This window comes from Desmodus rotundus, chromosome 1 (assembly GCF_022682495.2).
Source record: "Desmodus rotundus isolate HL8 chromosome 1, HLdesRot8A.1, whole genome shotgun sequence".
Taxonomy (NCBI): domain Eukaryota; kingdom Metazoa; phylum Chordata; class Mammalia; order Chiroptera; family Phyllostomidae; genus Desmodus; species Desmodus rotundus.
The window spans coordinates 48148397-48174398 of NC_071387.1; the positions used below are offsets into that span (position 1 = coordinate 48148397).

General features: G+C 44.0%; 1 protein-coding gene across 4 annotated transcripts in view; it reads left to right on the forward strand.

The window, feature by feature from the left end:
• The first annotated feature begins 8820 nt into the window (after positions 1-8820).
• The window catches only part of APBA1 (amyloid beta precursor protein binding family A member 1), a 193998-nt gene continuing 176816 nt past the window's right edge, over positions 8821-26002 (forward strand). For 3 of the 4 annotated variants that reach the window (XM_024555200.4, XM_045191248.3, XM_045191246.3), the window contains exon 1: positions 8822-9054. The gene's annotated coding sequence lies outside the window, so the exon portion shown is untranslated. Of the gene's footprint in view, positions 9055-26002 lie in introns of all 4 variants that reach the window. The other variant, XM_045191237.2, reaches the window with a different exon arrangement.

The following is a 26002-nucleotide window of genomic DNA, read 5'->3' on the forward strand; positions in this document are numbered from 1 at the left end:
ATTTTGATGTAAGGGGTGAGATGGATATATAGTTTATCCGGTCACAAATGGCTCATCAGTTGGCCTGATTCACTTAAAAATAACCCATCTTTTCTGCACTGATTTTAAATGCCACGCTTACGATGTACTTCAGTCTCCTATACACCTCATGTATTTCTGGGATCCATTTGCTTTTGCTCCTGAGCCACAAGGTGGCAATTTATTTTTGAATCAAGATACTTTCAGTAGAAAAACAAAACTCCACTGTTCTGTAGCTGAACCTCTCTAGACTATATGGAAAATTCCTTTTCACTGATTTATGTTTCAAGATGAATCATCACTGTTTGGTGAAATGGTTAGCATGGCTAACAAAGGCCACTTTGGTGTCATGCCCAAGTCTGTGTGAGCCACGTCCACAGCTTCCTACCCCTGCTTTTCTCGTCAGGGAGGGGTTAATACTGTTCATCTCTCATTACTTCTGGCCAGTGAGTTCGCCATGGCAAAATAATAAAACCACAAATTGAAACTCTTGAGTATAATAAAGGTTGGTGACGTCGAGCTCAACCAGGGAACTTTTCCTCTCAAAGATACCCTGAGTGTGAATGGGTGTTCACATTCTTAGGCAGAAGAGAGTAACTAAGAATCTACTTTTTCAGCTAGTTTAACTAACTGTACAGATTTACACTGAACGTGTAAAAATAGATAGTGTTTTAGTTTAAGGGAACATTTCTGAATGGACAGAGTTCACATAGAACTAGTGAGATGGAGGTTTGCCACAGCCTGCTTTCACGTCGGGCGTGTGTGTGTGTGTGTGTGTGTGTGTGTGAGAGAGACTCCCCTTCTGTTTTTCAGTCACCGCAGCATAAAGGGAAGGATTGAGCCTGCGACCCCCATCTCAGTGCCCCTGATGGAACGCCATGCTGTGTCCCATGTGAGTTTTGTGCAGTGTCGCACTCTTCCTATGTCGCACTCACCTGTCCCCAGGTGTAACCTGCTAGAGTAGGTTCAATTCCTAGACTCTACAATACCTACTTTTAGGGGTCCACAAAAATATAATTTTTTAAAGTTAGAAGCAAAAATAATTTAGTTCAAATAAAGTGTTTTATTATATAATATTAATATATTCAGCTTTATACCAACACAGTTACAAAATGTAATCCTTAATTTTGTTTATGAAGGAAGGGGCCCATGAACGTCAAAACACAGCCTCCCCTGGCCCCCGAAAGATTTCTTGGCAAGGGAACACTAAACATTTAAGATCTTCCATCTCTCTTCTCCTCCTGGAAATTCACAGTTAAAGACTCATAGAAGCCCTGTAACAGATACAAACAAAACAACAACAAAAAAACTATGAAATTTAGTTTACTGCAGGGTTCTCGAGGCTGATTTGATCTGGGAACATTTTTTTCCCACATAATAATCACTGTCTTCCTCTCAGAATTAGTGAGCCATGGAAGCATTTGGGAAATACTTAACTTTTTACTTTATTAAGATTCAACACTGATCAAGATAATCTATAACTGAAATCTCTCAACCATCTCTCTCTCTCTCTCTCTCTCTTTTTAGCAGACTATCCAGAAGCCTATGCAAATAAAATTAAAACACATCCCTGATGCTGGGAGCACAGCGCTACCTATCCATCCACTTGGCGAGAGGACTCTACTGCTGCACAAGGTTCCGATGCACGCTACCCAGCTCACAGAGACCCACTTCAATTCCGTCTTCTTGACAGGCTTGCAGCAGCGGGAGGATGAAAATAATTCCCTGATGGCAGGGAAGAGTGAGAAGCTGCTTTTCTGAATCCTGGAGCATGTTATTCCTTAACCTATCAGACCTTATTGAGAGTGACTTAAAATCAGTCCGCTCTCAAAAGGTTTCTCTAGTAACAGATTTCTTGGTTCCATCTCAGTTGCTGCAGTTCCCATAACCACAGCCTATTCAATTTAGCAGTGCTCTGCTGCAGGAATGCTGAAATTAAAATGTGCTTTCAAAAGTCAATCCACGGCAAAACTGACCTAACTTAGAAGCATCTCCAGGGTCGGATTTAATAAAAAATAAAAAGTAATAAAAAAAAGATATGATTTTGAGGTAGAAGCTGAAAGAAGTTAAATCTCTCTGGGGACTAAAAAAAAAAGAAAGTATTTTTTTAAGTTTATGCTAATGTTCCTTTTTAAAAGTCAGTTTTCCACCTAACAGAAAAAGCCAAAGACCCTAGGTCCTTTCTTTTCAGCTTTCAGAAGGTTTGTCCATTGAGGGGATGATCTCTGTTGTTTTTCTGGAAGCAGACACATTTCTGTCCCCATGGTGCTCTAAAATAGACACACATCATCAAATCTAAGTCATCATAATTCCTTTTCTTTTTACAATTAGGAAACAAAACTTAAGGAAAGTGTCTGCATTTTTGCTCGTTTAACTATAGATCTGACTTCTAGAAAGTAGAGGATTGATTTAATTCTCTGAACACATTGTACTTAGCAAAACAAACTATAGTAACAAAAACGCCACTTGTACATCCTTTATTACAGCCAGTGTACTTCCCTGGAAATATTTGATTAAAGGTCTGTCTGCCTTTTTTTGACAGTATAATCTACCGGAAATTTTCAATATGGTCATGACTTCGTTGTATAGTTATTGCTCAACCTGAATAATGAGACTGGGCAATCATATGGGGAAATCTCCCAAAAGGTAATGCTTACACTAAATTGAATTTTACAAGATCTCACTTCTGTGTGTGTGTGTCGGGGGGAGGGGCTGGGTGAGAGAGAAAGAGAGAGGAGGGACCCCTTTGTCTGGCAGAGGGGATGAAGGTCTGATGAAATCGTTAACACTGATTTTATTTACTATTAGAGCCTTACCATGGCTTCTTATTTTTGAGTCAATAGAAATATCTATAACTTTTTTCAAAGGCTATTTAATGCCAATAAAAGAGTAACATTAGGAAAACATTATTTTAATGGCAAATAAATCACTTTGATGATGTTCTTGAACTGGAGTAACTGCAAGGATGGTTAGTCTATGTAGCAACAAGCCAACAAGTATTTAATGAGTACTTCCTAGGTCCTCTACTACACGCTAGGTGTTCGGTGGAGGGAACGGAGTTGACACTTGGTCACTAAGACTAAAGGACTAGTCGGGGAGCAGATAGGAACACACCTGAAACAGAGTAGCTCACAGAAAGCAGGGACGGAGCGGTGACCGGATGCCACACCCCCACATGTCAGTGCTATGCTAGAAACGGCACTGCGGTGTCTCCTGACTGAAATGGCAGCTATAGCCCGTTTCTTGGTTATGAATTGATTAAAAAATGGTTATTAGAATTTTCTCTATTTTAGATTTTTGTCCTATACACCTTCCTTAAGCCATTGGTGTTTACTACTACTTATTTGTTAAGATGGCAAAGCATCTAAATCTGTACCAAATACATATGGAGGGGGGCATATACTCCTGGCTGTAATGTTATCTTTTATATAAAGCAGTGATAGTTTCCTCTGATAAAATTGTTTCCAGTTTTTAGGGTGAATTAAATATATCAGTATTTATGGTGTTCCTACCAGATGGCTATAATTTTTAGTTATTTTACTACTGAAATAAATTGGGAAACAACCAAGTATGTAAGCAGATGTTAAACACAGTGAGCAAACAATTTTATCAATTTGTCTATTTATAGCCTGGCATTGCAGAGAGGCTGGAAGGCTGAGAAGGCTGCTCACAAACGCTCAGACAATAGGTATATCAATGAGAACAACACAATCTGAAAACGTTTTCTTGAAGAATATGGTATCTGAAATAAGCCTGGAGGGATGGATCCAATCTGGAAAAAGTACTGTGGAAATGCAATGGTGGTGGTGTGAATTTTACAATGATACTTTAAATAATTTTATTTTTTCAAATTGTTAAGGTCATATGTACATTGCGAAAATAAATAATAAACTATCAAGACATAGAAAGAGGAAAATAACCCTCTTTCTACTTGAGCGGAATAGCAGTATCATTTTGATGCACTTTTTTCCTGGGAACTTCGTAATGGTTGTGATCAACTGCCTGCATAATTTTGTACCCAGGTTTTTTTGGTTAAGAGGAGAATTTAAGTTTTTTTCATGTTAACAAAATCTGTGGATGCGGTATCTTCACTGGCTGCATAACATGCCACTATAGAACTGCCTTTTGACCCAGCAATTCCACTGCTGGGATTATACCCTAAGAGCCCTGAATCACCAATGCAAAAGAACCTATGCACCCCACTGTTCATAGCAGCATAATTTACAATAGCCAAGTACTGGAAGCAACCTAAGTGCCCATCAGCAAATGAGTGGATCAAAAAACTATGGTACATTTACACAATGGAATTCTACGCAGCAGAGAGAAAGAAGGAGCTTATACCCTTTGTGAGAGCATGGATGGAACTGGAGAGCATTATGCTAAGTGAAATAAGCCAGGCGGTGAGGGATAAATACCATATGATCTCACCTTTAACTGGATCATAGTCAACAGAAGGAAAAAGCAAACAAAATATAACCAGAGACATTGAAGTTAAGATCAATCTAACAACAGCCAGAGGGGAGGGGGGAAGGGAGAGTGGGGAGAACAGTTTTCAGGAACTCCTATAAAGGACACATGGACAAAACCAAGGGGGAGTGTGGAAGCAGGGGAGGGAGGTGGGTTTGTCTGGGGTTGGGTAGAGGGGTGGGGAGAAAATGCAGACAACTGTAATTGAAAAACAAAATAATTTTAAAAATGCATAATGTAATACAAAGAAAGTTTGAAATAGACTAGAAAAAATTATTTTTAAACATTAATACATTTAAGAATAAAATGTTATTCTTAAAAACAAAGATATATCAACCTATCTACCAATTTCCTTATTACTGTGCATTTAGGTGCAAGTTTCCCATTTTTCACTGTTGTAAGCCTGAGATGAACAGGCTAGTGGAACCTCTCCATGTGGTTCCTAGATCTTGCTCTGGCCTCGATCAGCCATGCAGTTTGGGGAGTGGGAGTGGAGCCATGCCACTGGCCATGAAGGGTGCTTCTGGGGTGGCCATATAACCATTTTAAAAAGACAATATGTTCCCATGACACTCTTAGCTCAGAAATGTTATTTCCAGAGGTAGAAGTACCATGTGGCACCAGGATGCCTTCCAATGTATCAACTAAACATAACCACAGTACAAAATTCTGGGTGGGATCATTAAAGGGCACAGGGAATGTGATTCACCGAAAAGACAGAGGGAGCCTGATATGTTTGGAGAATAGAAAGGAAAAGAAAGGGACCTATCTGAAGCCAGGGCAGAATTTATGTCCAGAGAAAAAGCTGGTAAAATAAGAATCAGCACATAAACGTAAATATATTGAAGTTTAGGATATATACATTTCATACTTGTTTATTTTATTGATACATTTTAAATCCTGTGACAAAACTGTCTATACTATAGATTAGAAAGGTTGCTGGATTACCAAATGTTAGCAGAACTGAAATCCTGAAGAAAAACCTCGTTACTCGAAGGTGGCTGAGTATTTGGCCTACATACAACCTCAGCTCATAAGTTTAAATGCAAGGGCTGAGAGAGAGAGAACAAAGGACAATCTCTAAGGAATTTGAAAACAAGGAAAAGTTTCTACTGCTGTCAGAAGAGAGAAGTCCAGTTCGGGTTGTCCAGAATCATATGAAAGGCTGAAAGACACGGTCATACTCTCATGAAGTCTGAATGAATTCAGTGGATCCTGGAATCTTTGGTTTTTACTGACAAAAATAAACCTAAATGAATAAAAGTTCATGGATCCCTGCCATCTTAACCAAGTCACAAAGAGTGCTGGCTGGTACCAGTAAGATACACTTGTAGGGACAGGGCAGACTGAAGGAATTTGTAGCCTCAGAGATCACACTGGAGGAGATAAATGATCTATGAGCCAGCAGAAGACAAACGGGTTTGCCTGTCATATGAGGCTCTAAACTAAAAGGCATAGACACTTCTGATCCACATGCAACACTGGACGTAGCTTTAATTTAAACCCTAGTCACTTGGCACAGTGCCGATAGTATTGTTACCTGCTACAATGGCTGGAAGGTTGCCAGTGCTTTCTGGACTGCTTCTGAAATACTGAAAAGCCTCTTTGACCCTTGTTATAAGTAGGTGGATACAAATATTTGAAGTGGCTATAAGAATACCTATAATAAAGTATAAAAATACCAATAAAGCAGGCACAGGAAAATTATAGATAGAAGACAAGGCCAAAGGAAGAACTCAGATATAGAAGTGAATGTCATATGGGTCCACCCATTTCCTACAATGATCTGCAAATCTGGCTTTGAGTTTCCTGCCTGCCAAGGCACCAAGAGCAACATGAACCCTAAGTCAGTGATTCACACTGTCAATGGGGAAAAGGCATATTCGGTTTTTTTGTTGCGGGGTGAGGGAAGGAGGAAGGAGGGAGTTTTCCAGATATGAATATTTAGTAACTAATTAGTTTCAGAGGTCTCTAAGCTGCCATTATAATAATTATTACTTTTCTTTATATGGCACTTAATACTTTGCAGAGTAATTTCACATACTTTCTTTAATCAGCACAAAAATCATGTGCTGCAAGAGTTGAGGGGAAGGTATTATTAAAACAATAATGTATCTTTCACTCATGCATCAAGGAACATTGTCTCAGTGGAAACAATGCAAACGTAGGAAATAAGCAGAAAGAGCTCTGAGATGAACGGAATAACACCAAGCACATGCACAGAAAAGATTCTCTCACTCAGAACCTATGTTCCCTCGTGTAACTCGAAATTCTAGCAAAGTTAGTTAATTTCGTTCCTACAGCCACTGCAGATGAAAAGTAAAAGAATAGGGACTATCACAGAGAAGCACTCTGAAAGCCCCTCGGACTGGTAACTGTGAAAGCAGAGGCAAGAACTTAAACAACGCAAAAGAGCAGCAGTTAGTGTAGAAACTGAAAACCCAGAACATTCACCAAGTGGCACAGGCAGGGATGTGTCCTGCGCTCAGTCTCTCCAGTCTGGTCCCTAACCTTCGTGAATGGGTTTTCCACCATCTTTCAAGAACTGAAATCTTATCAGATCCACCCGCTCCCAACTGGTCTGGCCTTGCATGACCTTCCAAGGCTTATCAGAATAAAACCTCCTTATTTAAAATGGCCCAAACCGTCCTGCGGGTTCTGGAGGCTGCTGCCCACTTCTTCAGCCCATTGCACACTCCTGACTTCAGCCCCACCTGGTGGGCTTCTGCGCATTTCTTCTCCCTACCTGGAAGTGTCTCTCTGCTGCCCTCCTGGGCAACCTGAAAGGTCATTTCCTTGGAAAGCCTCATCTAATCCTGGAGTCTAGATTAGGTCTCCCGGGGAACCCTGAGAACCTTTGCAGTTGAGAATTTATCGCAGCTGCATCTAATTATTAGTCTGATTGTTTAATAGCTGTTTCCTCCAGGGTACTGTGGAGAACAAGGTCTGTGTGTGGAATACGTGCTGAATAAATATTTACTGAAAAAAATGAATATGTAATGTTGCATCTTCCTTATATATAATAGTTCAACTTTAATAAAAGATCTTTTGGGAGAAGGAGGAGCTATTTTTCTTTATTAAAGCAAAAAATATGAAGTAGAATGCGATATTCATACGAATTTTAAAGCTAAAACACAAGAATTTGAGAATGCTTCAGGCTATGCCCCCACATTTTTCTGTCGCCATTGTGCTTAAAATAATATGGAAACCCGGCCTGGTAAAAGATCCATTTCTAAAGGGATCTAGATAACCAAGGCTTATCTTCATTTTACTAAATGTAAATATATGGATGAAGGGGGTTTTGCAAAGTGTAAATACAATTTACTATTACTGAGAAATGTGTCCCGACAGGGGGAATGATTTGGCTCATGGCCAATTACAGGTGAGGCTGGCGACAGGTCTCCCGTGGCCTGTCCAGCGCACTGCTTTTCATTAAGGCACAGCACCTGCCACCTGGTCCCTGCTGCAAAGGTCCTCCCCACCCCCACCCCCTCAGCCATGTCTAGGGCTGATGCCCTAAGCCAGGCTCAAATACACTTTAAGTTCTGATTAACCAGAACTGAGAAGCGGGCAGAAAAACCAGGTCGAGCATTTCCTGGCATCATAATCCAGAGGCTTTCTGCTTTTCACCCTCAAGACTGGGCAGTTCCCCTCGAAGGCTGCAAACCCAAGACGCTTGGCCCCTAGCGGCAAAAACTGAGGACTGCAGCGCGTTCCAGAGTCACAGTCAATCCTCTTTGCTAAGGGTGTTCTCACGGCCGCCAGGCTAGGAGTGCAGGCAGCATTTAAGGAGACTGGGAAGCGGGAAAGCTCGCCAAGTAACTAAGCGTAGAGAACACACCGCAGGAGGCGACGCGGCTGCCCGGCTTTGTGGTCCTGCAGCGTGGCCTGTTCCTGCGCGCAGAGGTTGGCCACAGCTGCTGCTGGAGAAACCAGGGACCCCCTCAGGCCTCGGCCCAGGAGGGTGGAGGTCCCATTCAGTCCCCTCCGGATGCGACCGCTTTTCCCGCTCCTTGCGCCTCGCCTGGAGCCGGGGGAGGGGCCAGGAGCTCAGGCACTGCCCGTGGTGCGACAGGCGGCGGGAGGTACCGAGGCCTCTCAAGCCCATCCGCGCCGCGGCTCCTGCCAACGCTCCACCTAGGACACCGCCCCGCGGCGTCGGGCTCGCGCCGCGCGCGCACGCGGGTGGGCGTGGGAGGCAGGGGCGCTACTCGCATGCAGCGTGTGCGCGCGCGCGCGCTTCCCCCGCGCACCCTCCCGCGCAGGCCGGCCGGGCTCGGCCCCCGCTCACGTCACGAGGGGCGGGAGGGTGGGGAGAAGGGGGTGGGGCCGCGGACTGGTGGGGCCGGAGCGGCGGCTGCGGAGCCCTACCCGGAGCTGGGCGAGGGCGGCTGCGGTCCCGGCGGCGGCGGCGGCGGTGGCAGCTGCGGCGGCGGCGGGAGAAGATGGTGGCGCTGGAGGTAGGAGCGCCTGGAGCGGAGCTTTATTCCCAGGCTTGGCACCGGCGCTGTCATTAGCGCCGCCTGCTCTCGCGGGCCCGCGGACCCGTAGACCCAGCTGTCAGGCAAGGTACCACCGCCAGGGAGGGGCGGGTGAGTGGGGGTGCCGGGCGGTGATGCCACCCCTGACGGAGCCCGGGTCGTCGCTATCCTCACCGAAGGGTACCCCCGGTGCAAGAGGGGCTGCTTGGAACAATAGTGCCGAGAGCGAGGACAGCCGGCGACATCCAGGGGGCAATTCCTTTAGCCCTCGAGCCAGCGGGGCGGGGGAAGGGGGAGTTGAAGGTAGGGACGCTTGGTGTCCGGTGCGCTCTGAGATGCGGGGCATCGGGGGCAGCGGGCAGGCCTGATGACAGACACGGTCGGACTGTAAAAGGTACAGCCAAGGGGGTTGGGGGTGGCGGACCGAAGGTGTTGGGGAATGACATTTCCAGGAATCCGGGCTAGGATCCCTCATCTCTCCGCAGACTCTCCGGGAGAGTGTGGTGAAGGCAACGGCGAAGTGGGGAGGATGCACTTAGTGTGTGAGTGTGGAGGGGGTCAGTGGGGTAGGGGCGGATGTGTAAAAGCCCGTGTATGAGTGTGTACTCGTCTGGTTGTGTATAGTCGTGTGGTTGCATCCACGCTCCCCAAACTGCGCTCCAAACCTGGAGATCTGCGGGTGCCCTGACTTGCTGTCACCGCTGGCTGTGGGACGGTGTTTGTAATTTTGCCCCTGCAAGTCTGAGTACAGTCTCTGTTCCTCTCTCGCGTGTGGATGGCCGGGTGTAGAGATTATTACTTCCCTTTTCTCTGGCCTCTGGACACGGGGATGTGAAAGTGTGCATGTGGCTTTGGGCACATGGCAGGGAAATAGGATAACGGTTACCCCTTCTGGGCTTGCTGGTGCCCCTGGTTTTGAAGGGAGTCTCCATCCTGTGACACTTCTCTCCTCTGTAAGGGTCTTGGCTGCCCTGACTCTGCAGTTTCTATTGTTTATCTCTTGTCTGACTTGGAGGAGAAGGGTCTTTAATGGCCACATTCCTTTCTCAATCCCCACAACTTTGAATGCCAACTACACCTTCCCATTCCACATTTAAACGCTGGAAACTAATGGCTGAAGAATGGGTGGTCTTCATGCTGGGCCTTGCAGAATGAACTCTGGAGGGGTGAATAGAGAGATTTGGAGGTGGGGGGGGGCGCTAATTAGAAAGAACAAGATCATACTGAGAAATATTTGGTACTTCGTCGATCATGGTTAGATCGGCAGGGCATTTTCCTTAGGAAAAAGGATACTTTATTTCTGTTGCCAGAGACATTCACTCTCCCAGCTTTCACAATGGCTAGGTGGTGCCATGTATCATTCGGAAACTGAAATCCCCCAAGACCCAAGGTGATGGGGACCCCAGTTGGTGAAGCCTGCTTTCCCAGCCAATGTAGCCTGCTGATAAGGAATTTGGCAAATGTCAGGCTGTCGATAAGTCACCTAGTGGGAACCAGGACAGAGAACTGCATCTAGAGTCTATAGCTGTTTAATTGCCTCTGCGTAATAAAGATAGGCTTGTGTGGCTTGGGTAGGGAGATAGGAAGGGAGATAGCATATTCCTGTGTGTGTCTACTGCAGTTTGACTTCCCAGCACCTGTATTTCTCTTGTGGTATTTGTAGAAATGAGTGCACCTTTAACTTAATATATTGATACTTCTTGGTTAAAATGGGGTGGGACTGGATTTACCTGCTTAGAACACATTTGAACTGTAACACCTGACATTCTACTGCATTGCTGTCACAGTCCAAACTGGCTGCCCCTGTCCTCTCTGTAGCTGTCACAGCTACACGAGAAAATATACAGCACATTGGCACCAGAGGCTTCTTTCTTTGAGTTTTTAAAAAATTTTGTTTGGGTTTAGCGATCGTTGCACGATATCACTGCTGCATTGAAAGTAATAAAACTAGGGTTATCCACGTATGGGTTTTTCTTCCCATTTATCTTCTGATAATAAATGATGACATACAGACCAGGTGTGGACATCGAACTTCCCTACGTCCTTCGAGTCAAGCCTTCTAAAATTTTAATGTGAGGTTGTTGGAGCTTGTCCAAGATTTAAGGATAGATTTATAAAAATGGATTTTGAATCTTAGTTCTTTACTCTCTTATTAGTTCTGCCAATTTCTTTCTCAGAAAAGTACTTAAGGAATTTAAAAGGCATTCTAAGAGATTTTTTAAGTCAAGAAGTTGTCTTTATGTATTTGTATGTAAATTCCACCTATATAAACATCTTATAAGAAAGTTTAAGAATATTAGGGATTACCAGGGTAAATAAACTGCTTAGGAAAAGAAGAATTACACAGCAGCACCACTGACGACTCAGGAGCTAGTGATTTCCTTTCTAACGCAGATGTGGTCATTGTACAATGCAGTGCCTGGCTTTTCCAAAGATTGGACTGGGAAGGTTCCTCGTGGTGGCTTGAATCCTGTAATTCACTCGGGTGTGCAGTTGTGTGCCTGAGCCTGCAACCAGCCATTTGTTTTGATGGATGTGTTTTCTTCACTTAAAGTAGCATTAATGCTTTTCTTTTTCATTATTGCATCTCTTAAAGAAGTTGTTTTTCAGAAGACTTGCAGATAAAAGACATTAGAAAACTGACCTATGGGGCCAAAAGGAATAAACGATGGGGGAGACGGGACTTGTGTTCTATAAGGAAAAAGTGATTGTTGCTAAACTTGAGATAATTTCAAGCCTAAAATCCATAGTTAACCCTTTGAGTTACCATCATTAACTTCAAATACTTGTTAATTGCCTATTACAGCTCAGGCACTATATACCTTTGGATAGGGATTGGGAAATGTTGGGAGAGCTGGCAGTTTGAAGAGTAAGGAGACTTAGATCCTGCCCAGAGGAAGTTCATGGTCTGGAAGGGGAGACAGGGCGTGGTGCATGTAGCTAACTATAAAAATGGCGGGAAATGGTCGAATGCTGAAAAAGCCATATATCTGCAATGCTGTGGGAGTTCACAAGATACACCAGTAACTTCAAGTGGAAGAATTAGGGACGTTTACATGAAAGAGAAGTTGAGCTGTATTTACGCAGGTGGCATTTGGGCTGGCAGAGAAGAAAGGGCACCCTTGGGGAGGACCGTGCAGCGGACTTAGTGGTGGAAAGGTGTGTGCCTTTCCCCCACTAAGAGAACAAAGATTGGTGTGCTTTGACTGGAGCACAGGGAATACCACAAGATGTAATGAGAGAGGCAATAAGAGAAGTTCTTTCAAGGTGTGGAGCAACTTGTATGCGGATTTTATTCAGTAGGTACCAGGGAGCCATGGAAAGTTTCTGAGGAGGAGTGTCGGCAGGATCAGATCTGTGCTTTAGAGTGATGATCTTACAGCATTGTGCTGAATGTCATGAAATGAGAGAAGACTAGTGGTAGCGAGACCAGCTAGACTGTAATCAAATTAGGGGTAAGAGGAAATGAGGCAGTGGGAGTGAAGAGGAAGAGACAGACTCAAGAAACAGGTGCAGGAATAATCTGAACCCTTGGCAAGGAAGTCAAAGGCCATTGTCAGGCTCAGCTGAGAGCATGATCAGGTCATTGGCAAAGGTTCAGAGGAGAATGAGAAAGAGGAGCAAAAAGAAGCTTCATTTGGGCATGACAGGTTTGTCCAAACGAAGGGACTAGAATATGGCTGTCAGTCTTTGAAGACAGGTTAGAGCTGCAAAGAGAGATTAGTAAATCATCACTTGGGAGCAATTTTGGTGTCTCAGGACAGGCCAATAAAGAAAAGGAAGTGAGAAGAAGCAAAAGGTTAAGGTAGGATCCTTGAGGGGGGTGTCTATGTGTTGGAGGGAAAGAGAAAGAAAAGGAGAACAATATTAAACAGGGGCAGCTGGAGAAAAATGCTAGCAGTAGTATGGTGTCATGGACGCAAGGAAAGATACCATCACTTGTCACTCTTACAGCACACCCCATGTGGGTGGGGTGCAACGAAGGGAACACCACTGGCTTTGATGCCTGCTTTCCTTGGTTATCTTTGCGGTAGGTGGAAGTGGCAGCCAGGCTTCGAGGTTTGAAGAGAGCCAGCTGATGTACATGGGCAGCAGTGAAGGCAGACTTCTTTGTTAATAAGTCAGATGGTAAAAGAGGAGAGGTTGATGTGTCAAAGCAGTGGCATAGTAGAGGGAAGGTAATGTTTTCAGTATAAGAAGTCTCGAGCCTGCATTAAAGTAGAGGAGAAGAATCTACTGAAGGTCAGAGATTGAAAGTGTAAGGGAGAGGCTCACCTGATGAGATGGCATCTTTAGGAAGATGGCAGCATACTGGACGAAGGCCAAGCAAAGACTCTCGGGACAGAAGCACAGGGATTCTGAGGTAGAACGAAAGGAATTCGGCCCCAGTGTTCTAAGTCAGGGGTCCCCCACCCCCGGGCCATGGACCGGTACCAGTCCAGGCCTGTTAGGAACCGAGCCACGCAGCAGGAGGTGAGCTTGAAAGTAATGCACTGGAACCATCCCCAAATCATCCCCTCAATCGTGGTCCCTGGAAACATTGTCTTCCAGGAAACCGGTCCCTGGTGCCAAAGAGGTTGGGGACCGCTGTTCTAAGTATAAAGTGAAAAGAAAGGTGAGCATGGGAGTAGAATAACAAAGACTTGGAGGGTGTACTGTGGAAATGTAGCAGTGAATCAATTAAGGGTGAATAAAAGATTATCACCCACCTATGAGGGTCTCCTGCACTTGGAGAGCATGAATTTCCGCTGGAACCAATTAACCCTGTGTAATTAGGGTTTGACAACTGCTTATATAGTTTTTGTGATAGTGAGCATTAAATGTTGCTAAATGTATTTGTGGTTCCTCCTTCCCTTAAATCCAGTGAAAAAAGAGAGATATTTATCTTTAAACTTAGTTGAGTAAAAGACTCTACCTGCGGAGTATTTCCTGTGACTATTCTCTCTTAGGGATTGCTGACTTAAATAAATAAAGCTTATGGTAAAAAAAAAGAAAAAAAGTGTAAGTGTGATTAAAAAAAGATGTTTTCCATGTCTATAACAGCAGGATATGGCTTTACAGTGAAGTGTAAAGTCAATGTTTCAGAAGAAAAACTAAATATAGCACTTCACCCAACACCTTACCCATCAGAAGCAGTCAATAAATATTTTTCACATGAATACAAGAGTGAATTTGTTTTTTAAAGTAAGGTAGGTATAGTTTCTAAGTCTAAAATTTCAGGATTTCTTACTTACATTGTGGACATTGAATAATTTGCATCCCATGGCCTATTCAAATTTATGATAGAATTAAATGATTTTATTTATTCATACTTGCTACGTATGTTGTAGCTTTACCAAAACAATTTTTTTCCACAAAATAATTGTGTATACTTTAGACCCTTGAGTTAGGGGCTGCGTAATGATTCTAGATGAGTTTATGGAGTTTCAAGTGTGGTGAGTAATGATTTTAAGTTTCTAAGTATGAAATCATTTATTCATTCTTCCCACAGATGTTCATTGAGCACCTTCTCTGGGCCAGACACTCTTTTAGGTACAAAGGGGTGCCGGAAGCATGCACGGGAGGAGGTTAATCCCTATTATCACTGACCTTTTAGTGGAAGGAGATTTAAAAATAAATAAGCAAACATATAATATGTCAGGTGGTAGTAAGTTGTATGAGGAATAAAGCAGAGAAGGCAACAGAATGTGACAACGTAGGAGATGATGCGATGGGGTGGCCTGGAGCGGAGAGAGCTTAAAGATACGAAGGAGTGAGCCATGCAGATAACGGGGGGAAGGACCTTCTAGACAGAATATCGAGAGCGAAGGGCCTGAGGTAGAAACATGCTTGGCGTGATCAGGAACAGCAGAGAAACCTCACTGGTTTCCTTGCTTCGCCTGGCCATGTCCTGCGGCTCCTGATAGTTGGAGCGGTCCCTTAGGGAGCCTGCAGTGCGATGCTCTGCCTTTCGGTGTGGAATCAGTGGCCCATAGGCTATAGCACCACAGACCATTTGGGGGCTGACTTGTGTGTGCTGTGTGTGTCGGTGCTGAGTTTATAAAAAGATGCTGGATCCTCAGTCAAACGTTCAGGTTAGAAAACTGGAAGAGTGGCTGTCGTCTGGGTAGTGACGAAACATCAGTCAGCTGGAAGTAGGCTCTCGTTTGGAAGCACCACATCACCTTCTGTTGTCTGAGTCTCCTTCAGCTCCAGGAGCTTCCTTCCTCCATGGTTCGTGTCCCATTCTCAGCGTAAGGTCGGGGCAAGAACTATGTTTTGCTCATGTGGGTATACCCTGCAACAGAAACACTTTTTTGCATTCGTACAGGGTCATCAAACACTTATTGAAAGGAATGGATGAGACATTTCCAAAGATCTAAGTCATCCAGGTATGAAAAATGAGGGTAAACCTATTTTACCTTGATTTCTGCAGTTGTTTTTCAAAGAGCACACACACACAAAAGAGCCACATGATGCTGAAGTAATGGATGCATGCAGGGCCTGAGACAAGCAGTTTACTTGGGAGGTGACCCCAAGAAACATAAGTGAGAGGGTGGAAAAAATGAGACAGAAAAGGAAAGAAAGCCAGTAAGAGGAAGGCTAGTGAGCAGATTGCCATTGTGGGCGATGGAGGCTTGGTTCTGCTGGTCTCATGTAAAATGAACTTACAATTGTCCACCAAGCAGTAGGTAAACTGAAATATTGATGTACTATTTAACGCCAGGGCATAAAATTCCCAGCACTATAGGGCTGCCATTAGCCCCAGCAAGGTCCGGAGGCGTGGGAGAGAGCTCCTGGATAGATAGCAGAGAGGGCACCAACTGGGGCTGGGAAAGCTATCGGCATGTTGGGGGCGGTCCATCAGAGCTGTAGGTGGACTCAGAAGTGGGCCGAGGGGACACGAGGCAGGACACCAGCAGCCTCTGATTCACGTGGCTCAGAGATATCCAAAAGAACATCTTAACAGGTGAGAACTGGCTTGGTAGCAGTTATTGGTACTTTAATTTAGGGATTTTAATGTATTGCAACAGTTAACCTCCAGTTTGGTTCACTCACACACCAAGTATTGACAATCCTCGGGAATCCTGAATACAGATTGCCAACTCTGCCCATGAATAAAGTACCCTCAATTATAAAGTGGTCCCCAATTTTCCAATGAGATGGTTTTAAAAAGGTTTTATATCAACGAGAATATATACATTCTCAGGATATAAAGAATGAAATGTCTACTTATATTTACTTTATCAGTTTACTTGCATGTATTGAAAATCCCATCATATAAAATTAATTTAGAAATATGACATCCTTCTACTTTTGCATTTCATGAAGTCATTTATGCAAATGTTTCACATACTTCTTTGACTTAAGAGTTTTTTCATTATTAGCCTATTTGGGGCATATTTATTTCTGACTTGTATGAAATATTATTCTTCTTGAATTTCTGTGTGATGCTGCTACCACAAACTTTATTCCAAGCACTGTGTGCTCATTCACATAACCTAAAAATATTTGTTTTTTAAAAATTCTCTTCCTGTAGGTGCATATATTCAGGATCTCCACAACGCAGCAGTTCTGTGTGACTCGTGTAGGGACATCTAATACGAACAATTGGCAAGGAATATTTACATAAGCTGGTGTTAAAGTCTTGACCTTTATTCATTCATTCAACTATCCTATTTCAATCATGCGACCTCCATAAGCATCCCTATCTCGGATGGATTGAGGTTGTTTCAGGCTATCTTCTCCAAATAGTTCTCAAGTAACCTTGGAAACAGCCATCCCCTGTTCAGGAAATCTTTGGTCTCCCCAGGTAATGTGTTTTGGATGTCGTTTCTTCCTTTAAAATCAGTTGCCATCACTTCCAGCATTAATGAATTGCTTGGTTTCAATTCCTGTCATCTTAGAGATAATAGGTTTTGGCATTTAGAAAACAGAAACTGAGAGAATGCCTTGTAAAATGGGAGACTTTATATGGATTCAAAAATATAAGGCAGCTTTCTTTTTATGAAATAGAATTTGGGGGGAAATAGAAATCTCTTATTTTTTACATATGCAAATTGATCGTGGGAGGTTGTTGAAGTGTGGTGGTAAAAACCATCCCTGCCCACTGAATTTCCTCTACAGCCTCCTCCTCTTCTACTCCACGTGGATTAATTAGTGTGAAAAACACAGCAATGGTTTGTTTCGTAAAGGAAATGATTAGCCATCATTCTGAATACTGTAATCATTGAGTTTCTGACTTTGATAAATTTTGCGGCTTGAGATCAATTCTGTATTAATTAACAGGTACACCTTATTTTAAAGAAGTGCTATACTAGACAGGGATGCATAAGTCCTTTTCTCCCTGTAAGATTTGGTATATCTCAAATGCAGAGGAAGAGCTTGCCATTTAAAGAAATTCCGCTTAACAGGAATAGTTACCCCTTTACGTGGCTATTCACTGAATTGGGATTTTTACACTGAACATTCCTAAAGTGGATCAGTCTCTGTTCTGGAGGCTTTTAAACTTCACGATCCCTAGTGAGAACACAATTTACACCATATCCGAGCAATAGAGACAAGTGTATGTGAACAGACACACGTGCACACACACACAATGTATCACCAAAACAAAAGTTTCAAAAGCACTTGTTCTTTAGTGTATGTAACATACTCTCATATTTCCTATTCTATATGGTTGCCGATCCACTAGACCGATTTCAGCACCAGCGAATGAGTCCTGACATGCGGTTTACAATCACCATTTCGTGGTACTACAGTCGCCCGGAGGGTGCTTCTTCCCTGTAGTGCGAAACGCTTTCATGGCCGAAGGTGTTTCCCCACTTGTTTCACACTGTTAGCATGTTTGGATATTTGGTGGTGTGGGTGCACAATGTCACAATAATACTAAAGGGAAACTTTATTTTGGGGTAAATACTGTATTTCCAAAAGAAGAAATCATGAGTATAGAAAATGGAAAGTAGAGAAAGATGAATGGATCAGTTCTTCAATCTAGTGGTTTTGTTACCTGAATCCCAATGTTTTCTCCTTGGGGCCACCTGCCTGCACACGCTGGCCCAAAACAATGCACAAGCAGGAGTTTGTAGTATAGAAATAAGAAGATTAGTTTAATATTTATTGGCCAATACAGAGACTGGGGGCTTGTGTTCCAAACCAACCAACTCCCAATGACATGTAGGTTACAGATCACTCAGAACAAAATCACAAGGCACCATAGGTTCAGGGTTAGGGCTTGTGCTGGGAGCTGATTGGTCAAAGGTAACTTAAGGGTAATGAATCATTTCTTCAGGTCTTAAGGACAGCTCTGAGGTTTTTTCCAGCATCCTGTCTGGTCTCATGGGAAAGTAGCCACAGAGTCCTCCCACCTTAGGGCTCAGGAACTGAAACATAACTTAGGTCAAGATGTGATCTTTAGCCTTTCTGAGGTCTGGACTCTGTGACCATTAGTCAAGTCCAAGCTCCTGTCTTCTGTTGCCTTGTGAGTTGCTGATTATCTGGAGAACAGGCTGGGTTTCTGAGCAGCAGAGAGAGGAAGAGGGGGTAGAAAGAGGTGGTTTCTAGAGCTAGGTTTTAAAACTAAATTTAACCAAAATCATAAGGACCCTTGGTTTTAATTCCTTCCTTCCTTTTGATCATTCCTCAGTCTTGAGGGAGAAGGGGCAATGCCTGCTCTAGCTGCTTCCCACTGAGAAGGAACACAGTGTTGGGGTTGGAGGAATGAAATGTTTCATGTGTAGTTGAAAATATTCTTGGGTCAGGCCCAGGATTGAGGTTTGAATGACCATCAGGTTGCTAATTTTAGCTTCCCTCAGGCAGCAATTGTAAAGGTAGCAACACCCAATTAGTATCCCAGTACCACAAAGAAGCAAAACTAATATGGACATTTCTCAGTGACTGGGAAGAGTATTGAGCCAGTAGGTGAATGCATCCACATAGGAAACATTCCCAACTTGGTCTATGGCTATACATCAGGAAACACCTAACTAGTTGACTGCTGGGTCCATGTGGCTTAACAGATCAGTAATATTAGCCTCATAAGCATGTGTGTATGTACAATATTCTTGTTGGATTGGGGCACATGTCCCCCTGAATGTGGAGCAGGGAGAGGAACCCCAACTTATCTTTGGTGACTTGCTCCACCCATCGTTCCCAGTCTGAGATATTGAATGGGTGTATGATCCAAGGCATTCCTTCTGCACTGGACATAGGCAGTGGTCCACGGACCCAGCAGTCAACTGGATGTGTATTTCTGCACAAGTGGCAGCCCACCCCAGGAAGGCGTTACCTGTGACAGGTGGAAATTGAAACGAGAAGTTAGAAATTAGAAAACAATTATCTTGGATGGCAGCCAGAGGATTTTCTTCATTTTGTTGAAGTCTAGTTTGGGTTTTCAGGCAATTTCTTTCTGAAGAGTATCCTATGGTCTGAGATGGGCTTGTAGGGATACTCAGGTGGTTGAGTGGTGGTTTCTGATGATATGGTCACTTGGGTGTTATGTTGTAAATCTGGAGCCAGATTAACTTGAGAGTTGTGAATTCAGGGCTTAACTCCTTCTATTGGGTTGGCAAAAAAAAAGTCCATTATGGTTTTTTTCCATAAAATAACACATTTTTCATTTTCACCAATAACTTCATTGATTTGGATATTTTGAGTATGTTGGCTATCTCCTGCTATTGGCTTCTAGTGGGCAGAGGCCAGGGGTGCTACTCAACATCTTCCAATGCATAAGACAGCCCCACAGCAAAGAATTATTTGACCAAAATGTCAGTAGTACAGGAAACTTTACAAACCACCTTTGACATGTTTGATCAGTCACAGCACCTTCTCCATATACTACACAGATCTTTTTTTTCATTTTAGTTGTGTTTTTACCTTTCTTGAAATAATAAAGCATAATATACTGAAAATACTGTGTATCTTCTTCCATCTTCAATATTAAAATGGCAGCACGAAAATTCACCAATTGACAAGTTTTTATTAAAATGCACACTTGTAAGACAGCTGTCACAATACAATCTTAAAAAAGTTGTTTTGAATGAAGTTAAAGACAACTAAACACTACTAGAGCCATCATGGAGGGAAAAAAACCATAATGGACTCTTTGTCCAACCCAATGGTTTAACAGAAGAATGAGTGGTTAGTAAAATCTGATAAGGTCCCACCCACTTAAAGTTCAAGTTGGTCATTAGGATGTTTATTTTTTTCCCAGGGTTTTACATGTACTCAATCTCCAGGGTTGAAATGTTGTAACGGGACATCTGTGGAGTCCTTCATCCTGTTAGAAGAAAATTTATGAATAACAGTTAAAGTTAATCTCAAGGATTACCTTATAGTATCTAATTCTTTGATCTTTATGTCATCAACATTTCTAAGATTTTTTTCTAAAGCATAGGAAGAGCGTTCCATATGATATTCCAAAAGGACTGAGTTGAATCCTACTTCTTTGAGTTACTCTCATTCTAAGCAGAGCAATAGCCAGTACCTTACCCATTTTAGGACAGTTTCTTGGCAAAGGTTAGCAATGGTTTTCTTTAAAGTGTGGCTCATCTGCTCCATTTTCCAGGAGACTGTGGCCTCCAGGAAGTGTGAAGTTTCCTTTGTATTCCTGAAAGTTGAGAAACACCCTGGGTCACCTTGGAAATGAGGGCACTCCCACTGTCACTTTGAATGGAGGAGGGCATCCCAAGCCTAGGCATGATTTCTTTTCATAAGGCTTTTGTTACTTTTGAGGTCTTCTCTGATCTGCATGGGAATGCTTGGACCCATCCTGTGAAAGGGTGTGCAAACACTATCAGATATCGATAATTTCCAGTTGTTTCGGGCATCATAGTGAAGTCAGTTTGCCAACCTTCTTTCTCCAGGGACTAATCCACAGCTCTGGACTGCTCTGACTTCTGGGTGAGGTCCTGTTTTAGGGTTCTTTCTGGCACACACATAAATTTTTGGATTATTGTTTGAACGATGGGATGCCATGCTCCAATGAATGCAGAAATATATTACTGGGCCATATTTGCAAAGAGCCCCGTCCTTAATGGGTGGCCTGGTGGATGGAGCTGACTGTTTCCTCCATGAGGTGTCTGAGGATCAGAATGATCCCTGTTCATTGCTAATCCATCCCTCTTTTTGATGAGTAGAGTAGCCCGGTTCTTTTGCCCTTTCTAAGTCTTCTGAAGCATCTTCAGGCTGGACTAGCTTTAAGTCAATGTAGTTAATAAGAGCTGCTACCAGAGGGGCGAGGACTTTAGTTTGAGTTGGGCAGCAGCTTGATCCGCTTTATTATTCCCCTGGGAGTTGAGCCGTCAGTCTTCTGACGACCTGGGCAGTGTATGATGGCAACCTCCTTAGGTTCCATAACTGCCTTGAGGAGGCATAATATCTCTAGCCTTCTGGTTTCCTGTGTCCCGTGTTCATGAGGCCACTTCCTTCCATGAACATCTCAAGATCCGGATTCTTTAGCAGTTAGTCAGTCAGTTCTGGTCAACTGGAACAGACTGGTTCAGTTATTCACACGCAATCATGTTTCAGTCCCTCTGGCCCGGAGGGAAGCAGGGTGGGTTTAGAGCAGCGATAGTCTTGAGAATGACGTTAGCATTGTCTCAGAGGATTGCCTGGTATTTTCCCAGCTGGTATTCTCCCTTTGGCTCTAATAAGGGCGACACACAGGGTGGAGAATGTACTGAGGTGTGCTGCCCCAGGGAGAATTTCCCGGCTTCCTGTGGAAGGTCACAGGTAGCTGCCATGGCCCTTAGACTAACTGGCCATCCCCGAGTCACCATGTCCAGCTGTTTTGAGAAGTAGGTGACTGGCCTTTTAATATTTCCTAGATTCTGGATCAAGATGCCCAGTCCTATTCCTTGTCTTTCATGCACAAACAAATCAAAGGGCTTTCTTAAGTCTGCAGGGCCTCGGCAGGGGCCATCCATAACTTTTCCTTAATAGTCTGGAAGGCCTTTTGGCATCCCATAGTCCAAGTCAAAGGCTCTTGATCCATTCCTTTCAGTGTCTCATATAATGATTTTGCAAGCAAGCCAAAGTTTGGAATCCATATCTTACAAAACCGGCCATTCCTGGGAGTCCCCTTAGCTATTGGCCAGTGGTGGACATTGCCACCCTTGCTAGGGCTTCCCTCCTATCTGGGAGCAAGGCTTTTTGTCCTGGAGACAATTCAAATCCAAAATTATCACAGAGGGCTTAGATATTTGGGCTTTCTTTTGGGAAACTTTATATCCCCGCTCAGCCAAGGACTTTAAGGTTAAAATGGTATTTTTGTGAGAAGCTGCTTTGCTGAAACTGATGAGGAGGTCATCCGCATATTGGAGCATTGCATCATCAGCCAGCCGGCGCTCCCGTAAGTCTCTGGCTAAAGGCTCTCCAAACAAGCTAGGGGACTTTGTGAGCCCGTGGGGGAGAAGTGTGCGGCAGTACTGCCCTTAACTTTAGAGTCTGGGTCCTCCCATCCAAAAGCAAACAGCTCTTGACCCTCAGGGCTCAGAGGTGTGCAAAGAAAGCATCTTGTAAATCCAGCGTAGTAACCCAGCAGACAAGGTGGTCAGCAAGGTGCAGGAGTTAGGGACCACTAGGTGGATGTCTTTCACTATTTGGTTAGTGGCCTGTAAGTCCTGGACAAACTGACATTTATTAGTGACTGGTTTCTGCACCAATAAGATGGGAGCTAGGATTTAAATTAAATATAATTAAAATTGTAAGGACCCTCTGTTTTAACTTTTCTGGGGCTTTATAAACTGTGTTCAGTTGCTGGGCCCTGACCTCATCGCTGGACTGATTAGTCACTGGTCTGGCTAATCTCTCCTCACAATGCCTTCCTGTTCTTTTCCCTCCCCGCCTCTTTCCCCAGACTCCACCCCCAAACCCTGGCCCTTGTAGATGTTCAGTTCAGTTGCCTAGTTCTCAATTTTAACTTAATGTATTTCTTCCCAAGTGGGAAAATAGTCTTTACACCCAGTGTACAATTTACATCCCAAATAGCTTGAAAGCACAGGAATCTTTTTTCCTGAGCCGATACCTAGGGAAATTTTGTCCTAAAGGAGCTAGAATTTGTTTCGCAGATGGAATGTTTCCATAGTGTTAGTGTGAAGGTCTAACCCAATCTTATGTTCAGGTATGAGGACGTCCTTTATGGCTTGCCAGTTGTCTGAGGTAAGGACATACCGATTCTTGTTTTATAACCTCAGCAGGTTCCCAGTCCAGTGAATGGAATCAAGTTAACATCACAAGTACAAAGTGCCAGGCATTGTGCTAAATACTCCACACAGGTGACTCACTTGCTTGTCATTATTATTCCATTTACTCTTCAAAATTATGGCAGGAAAAGGTGTTGCAAACAGGACTTTGAGGCTCTCAGAGGTTCTATCCAGAGAAAGGAACAAGCCCCACTGTTCCTGGTCCTCGAGTCTCCTTTGTCCGGGGGAAGCAGCAGCCACCCCCGCCCCCACCCAGCTGGTGCCCCTGTCCCAGAGGGGGTGTCTGTCTGTGTGTGTTACCGTTGCACTGACTTCTTTCCAGTCTCGACACCACGAGGGGCAGGCTCAGGGCAGTTGTAACAGGGCGCTGCCACTGTCTAGCTGCCAGCAGTGAACAAGTCTCTAGATGGGGCCGAGCCTCAGTTTCCCCCGGTGTAAAAGGAGGAATGATGAAACCTGTTCTGTCTCTTCCCACATGGAGCTGCTGGGGGCGGGGCAGGGGGGATGGCCAAATGAGACATGAAGGGCTATGGGAAAGTAAGATAGATGTGTCACTTCCTTCATAATGAGCCTGGGCAGAAGTGATGTCTCCCTCCTCTGACGCGGTGGTCAGCAAACTTGCTCTGTATAGGGCCAGATAGTGGACAGCACAATGGCTGCGTTCCAGAGACTTTATTTGGGGATACTAAAATTTGAATTCCACAGGACTTTCTCATCTCACAAATTTTCATTCCTCTCTTGAACTTTTCCCCCAACCATCTATTTGTAAATGTAAAAATCACTCCCAATGCCCGGCCAGTACAAAAGCAGGTGCTGGACCACATATGACTCACAGACCTTAGTTTGCTGACCCCTGGTGTGACTGCTCCCAGCACTTTGTGCCACTTGTTAGCGAGCGGCCACAGTCCACTCCAGACTTCAGCTATGCTGCCCACGTTCTTCCATCTCTCTCTTCCAAAATATACATCCCCATCTCCATCTTTTTAATTCCTCACCCAAGGATATGTTTACTGATTTGAGAGAGAGAGGAAGAGGGGAGGGAGGGGCGAAGAATGGGAGGGAGGGAGAGAGAGATAGAAACATTGATTGGCTGCCTCCCGTACTTGAACCTGCAACCTACACGAACGCCGCCGCCTTTAGGTGTACAGGACGATGCTCCAAACAACTGAGCCGCCCAGCCCGGGCCGCCCTACCTGTTTTTAAACCTCCTTTAGCACCGAGAAGGATAATAGCATATAGCTAGTATCCACATACAAACCCACACACATATAGTATATGCTGAATAGATATCTGTTAAATTAATGGAGATAAGAAAATCTGTTGCTTTTCTATGTATCTTTTTTCTCCATCTTTAATAGAAAGTCTGCCTATTCTCTAGTAAACCTTTGGGGATGATGGAGTTAACATTTTGTGATGAGATTTAAGGACTTTAAGATTCATGCCTTAAAGTTCCCCCCACCCCATCAACTGCCACTCCCACCCTCCCTTCCCATTAATCCCCGAAGGAACAGAATTGCATGGACAAAAGAAGGGAGAAGCAAAGCCAGTATTTCAGCATAAAAAGGGTCATTAGAGAATAACCGAAGTGGCCAAACATTCAGCTTTGGTCCTGGGGTTTTCTGTCACCATGGGAGCTCTGGAGGCTGCAGTGCTTTTCTGGCCCTGCTGCCAGCAGCCCCGCCTGTGCTGTGCTCTCCCAGGAACTGGGGTCCGGGCCAGAACTCTGTGCATTAGGCTGTAAATAAAGGGGCATGGTACACGCTGTACTTCATCTTTGCGCTGTCTCTCTCTGATGCATGTACTTCCCCAGCACGCGTCAGGGAGTCACCCACGTCTCTGAAGAGCAAAGCCTTGAACTCATCTCCTATTTTCCTTCTTAATAAATATAAGCCAGGGAGTAGAATTATTAGGAAGTATATAAATTTAAAATGTTCTTCTCAAAGTGAAGTAAACAGAAACTGGACGATAGAATTACAGTGGCGTGTGGACGTGTTATTTTTCCAAGTGTCTGTGATGAATGTGTTTCTCTGCGTTCTGTCATGAGAAAATGATATATGTGCCTGTGTGTATTAAAGGAATATGCTAGAAAACTGGAACCAAAATCATTAATAGTATACAATCCTTATTAAAATTTGTTAGGGAAGGGAACAATTAAGTCAGCTTTCGAATACGCACTTGACTCTTCTAGCCTGACAAAATGTGTTAATCTGCTGGGGGGAAAAGATACATAGCTGGTATAAAATAAATTTATAAAGTGTGCTTTGGACTTGGCATAAGTTGTTGCCGCTCTCGGTAGATGCTGTCTAGCCCGGAAGATGGAATGTTGAACCAGCTTGGAGGTGCCTGTCACGTTCAAGTCCTGCGAGGCACTGGGAGCCTGGTTGGGGAAGAATGTGGGCTCAGGGGCTCAGGATGCTGTGCCTTATTATGTCTGAGTGGTTCCAGGTGAGACACGGCATACTCACTGGCGGTGGGAAGACTGTATTCAAAATTCCTGTTAGTGGGTGGAGGCACAGGGAGGGGGGGTGGAGGGCAGGCTTACCCAAGAACCGCAAGGTGGGGGGGAGGTGATTAACCATCTGTCCGCAGGTTCTTGTACGGAGTGAGGCTCCCCTTGATGTGGAGAGACTGTGCTTATGAGGGCAGATGATTAAGGCTTTGTTCATGATGTTTTCTGCACAGTGAGTCTTACCCTTTCTTCTTTCTGATCCAATGTTCCCCTTTCTTACCACCCCTCCTCTTTCTTTCTTCCTTCCAGTTGGGGGAGTTATAGTGGGCTTGTTCACTTCGTGTGGCTTATGTGGGTTGCTCCCTTCCCTGGTGGAGGCTTTCCTCCAATGTCTGGTCATTGCT